General features: G+C 33.8%; 1 pseudogene; it reads right to left on the reverse strand.

Annotated features, from left to right (window-relative positions):
• Positions 1–1,426: 1,426 nt before the first annotated feature.
• Positions 1,427–1,580, reverse strand: LOC115898016 (annotated as a pseudogene).
• Positions 1,581–4,452: the final 2,872 nt, after the last annotated feature.

A 4,452-nucleotide genomic window follows, 5' to 3' on the forward strand; every position in this document is an offset into this window, starting at 1 on the left:
AGAAATGAAAGGCATAGCAATGAGAGAGGTCAATACACTTCTTTAAAGCTTCAAAAATGAGGAAGGTATATAAAAATAATATAAAAGGCTTAAATAATAAAGTTAGTAAGACAGACTTAACACATTGACATTACAGTCTGGGCCCTATAAACCTTACACTTTGTTCTGGTGCCAATATATGGCCTATATTGGATGACAAAGAAAATTTTAGTTAAAAAATCTCTCCAAAATAGAAACTACACGGACTCATTTTCTAAGTCAAATGAAATTTGTATTTTAAAAATCCAATCACTTGAAAATATGAAAAATAAACAGTATCCTAAATAATTCTAGGGTAAAAGAAAAATTGAAAGAGTAATTATTAAATGGTTACAAAAATGAAAATGAGGAGGCTACATATCAATACCTCTGCAGTAATCAAAAACTGATTTATTACATTAAGTGTATTTATTACCAAATAAAAAAATAAATATAAATTAAGTAAATGACATATATTACAGACAAAAAATGAAGGAAAAGAGGAGGAAAAATAATGATATAAACAAAAATTAATGATTAGTAAAAAAAATGTACAACTGATAAGTTCATCCAGAGGCTGCTTTTTTCATTAAACCCATAAACTATGCAAAACTTCAGGAAAAGCAAACGACTATTCAAACTTAGGACTAAGAATAGATATCTAGCTATAGATGAGGAAGAAAGTAAAGAATAACACTTTAAACTCTATCCTAATAGATTTGAAAATCTGTATTAAAAATCCTTTAAGATTGTATATGCCATGGACACCCAACTCCTGCTACTGCAGGAGAAGAGATAAGCTCTGCCAGATATTAAAAGATATTATCATGCTCTAGTAAATAAAAATGTATGGTACTGAGGCATGAATCCACAGACAGGTCAAAGGAAATTAATGTAGAGTACATAAATTGACACAAATTTATTCAAAAATTTAGCATACAATAAAAGCAGTGTTTAGAAGAAGTGGAGAAAAGACAGATTATTTGCCAAGCAGATCAAATATAAATATATATATGTATAATTATTAAACACCACAAAAATGAGAGTTTAAAAATAATTGCACAAAGCAGATATCTTTCTAACTGTAACACAAAACCTAAAACTTATCAAAGGAAAATATGGGATCAATGTAATAACTTAGATATAAAAAGTTTTCTGCATGACAAGAACATTAAAAAAGACAAACAATAAACTATGAAGAAATATTTTCAATTTATATCGCAACTGGGTAAATTCACCAATATAGGTAAAGAACTATACAAATCAGTAAGAAGTGGAATGCTTTAATAGGAAAATGGACAAAGTATATGAAGATGTATTTCCCCAAAACAGAAAAAGAAATGGATTTTCTTCATATGAAAAAAAAGTCAACCTTTTTTATAACAAGAACAGTGTAATTAGAACTTATGCTGAGTTTTAAAAATTTACATATCAGGTTGATAAGCATCAAAAAGTTTGATGAAATTCAACTTCGGAAAAACTGTAGAGAAAGAGATATTCTTAAACACTTCTGATAAGAACAGATACTACACTTGATCTTAGCCAAAAGGCCAAGAAGTGATACTCTTAAACACTACTGTAGAGAGTGTAAGTTGATATCACCTCTATAAAAGGTAATCTGATCATATCTATCAAACTTTAACTTAATTATTTCACTTCTAGATTATATATTCTACAGATAAACCCATGTATTATAAATATATTCATTGCAGCAGTGTTGTGATAGAAAATATTAGAAACAATTTAAATGTTCGATATTTGATGGTTAAATATAGTCCAAACATAGGATGGAAAAGTATACAGTCATTATAAATAATGAAGCAGCTCTATAAAAATGTATATAAAATGATCTGCCAGATATTTATTAGTGAAAAAGCTAGATGTAAACAAATTTATATAAATTACCATATGTATAAATATATAGACTCTTACATATACATGTATATTCTTACAATCTGTATATGCATGCAATATCTCAGGCAGGATACACAAGATTCTGATATTAAGTACAAGCATACCTCGTTTTGTTGCATTTTATTGTGCTTCTCAAATACCACATCTTTACAAATTGAAGGTTTGTGCCAACCCTGTGTCAAGCAAGTCTGTCAGTGTTATTTTTCCAACCGCATGTACTCACTCATGTCTCTGTGTCATATTTTGGTAATTCTCATAATATTTCAAACTTTTTTATTATTATTATATCTGTTATGGTGACCTGTAATCTTTTAAATGTTACTATTATAATTGTTTTGGAGCACCACAAGCCATGCCCTTCTAATAAAACAAACTTAATCAATAAATGTTGTGTGTGTTCTGACAGCTCCACCAACAACCTGTTTGTTCTCTGTCCTTTTCCCTTTCCCAGGACATCACTGTTCTCTAAGACATGACAAAATTGAAATTAGTCCACTTAATAGCCCTAAAGTGGCCTCTAAGTGTTCAAGTAAAAAGGAAGAGTTGCACATCTCCCACACTAGATCAAAAGCTAGAAATGATTAAGCTTAGTGAGGAAGGCATGTCAAAAGCCAAGACAGGCCATAAAATACACCTCTTGTGTCTAACAGTTAACCAAATTGTGAATGCAAAGGAAAAGGTTTTAAAGGAAATTAAAAGTGCTACTCCAGTGAACACTCACAATAAGAAAGTGAAACAGCCTTATTGCTGCTATGGAGAAACTTCTAATAGTTTAGATAGATAAAACTAGCCACAATATTCCCTCAAGTCAAAGCCTAATCCAGAGTAAAGCATTAACTCTCTTCAATTCTGTGGAGGCTGAGATAGGTAAGGAAACTGCAGAAGAAAAGTTGGAAGTTACCAGAGGTTAGCCTGTGAGGTTTAAGGAAAGAAGCTGTCTTCATAAAAGTACAAGGTGAAGCAGCAAGTGCTGATGTAGAAGCTACAGAAAGTTATCTAGAAAATCTAGCCAATATCATTGATGAAGGTGGCTACACTAAACAGCAAATTTTCAATGTAGATGAAATAGCCTTATATTGGAAGAAGATGCCATCTAGGATGACATTCATAGCTACAAGGAGAACTCAATGCCTAGTTTCAAAGCTTCGAAGGACAGGCTGCCTTTCTTGTTAGAAGTATGCAGCTGGTGACTGTAAGTTGAAGCCAATGCTCATTTACCATCCTGAAAATCCCAGGGCCCTTTAGAATCAGATTGAACCTGCTTTGTCTGTGCTCTGTAAATGGAAGAACAAAGCCTGGCTGACAGCACAGCTGTTTACAGCATGGTTGACTGAATATTTTTAGCCCACTGTTGAGACCTACTGCCTACAAAATGAGATTTCTTTCAAAATATTACTGCTCATTGACAAAGCACCTGATCACCCAAGAGCTCAGATGGAGATGTGCAAGGAGAGCAATGTTGTTTTCATGTCTGCTAACATGATATCCATTCTACAATCCATGGGTCAATGAGTAATTTCTACTTTCAAGTCTTATTATTTAAGAAACATATTTTGTAAGGCTATATAGCTGCCATAGATAAATTAATGCCATAAATGTCATTAAGAACATTCATAATTCAAGGGAGGAGACCAAAATATCAACATTAACAGGAGTTTTGAAGAAGTTTATTCCAGCCCTCATGAATGACTTTGAAGGGTTCAGGACTTCAGTGGAGGTAATAACTGCACATGTGGTAGAAATAGCAAGAAAACTAGAATTAAAAGTGGAGCCCAAAGATGTGACTGAATTGCTACAATCTCATGATACAACTTAAATGAATGAGGAGTTTCTTCTTATGAATAAATGAATGAGCAAAGAAAGTGGTTTGTTGAGATGGAACCTATTCTTGGTGAAGATGCTGTGAACATTGCTGAAATTACAGCAAAGGATTTAGTTGACAAAGCTGCGGCAGGGGTTGAGAGGAATGAGTCTAATTTTGAAAGTTCTACTTTGGGTAAAATGCTGTCAAACAGCATTGCATGCTACAGAGAGCTTTTTCATAAAGGAAGAGCCAATTGATGTAGCAAACATTCATGTTATCTTTTTTTTTTTAAGATGGAGTCTCACTCTTGTTGCCCAGGCTGGAGTGAAATGGTGCAATCTTGGCTCACTGCAACCTCTGCCTCCATGGTTCAAACTTCCCAAGTAGCTCAGATTACAGGCGCCAGCCACCGTGCCCGATTAATTTTTGTGTTTTTAGTAGAGACAGGGTTTCACCATGCTGGCCAGTTGGTCTCGAACTCTCAACCTCAGGCAATCCACCTGCCTCAGCCTCCCAAAGTGCTGGGATTACAGGTGTAAACCACTGCGCCTGGCCAGTGTTATCTTATTGTAAGAAATTGCCACAGACACCCCAAACTTCAGCAACCACCAACCTGATCAGTCAGTAGCCATCAATGTCAAGGCAAAACCCTCTGCCAACAAAAGAGATTATGACTTGCCAAAGGCTCAGATGATCATTAGCATATTTTAGTAATA

The sequence above is a fragment of the Rhinopithecus roxellana genome, chromosome 5 (genome assembly GCF_007565055.1).
Source record: "Rhinopithecus roxellana isolate Shanxi Qingling chromosome 5, ASM756505v1, whole genome shotgun sequence".
Classification (NCBI taxonomy): Eukaryota; Metazoa; Chordata; class Mammalia; order Primates; family Cercopithecidae; genus Rhinopithecus; species Rhinopithecus roxellana.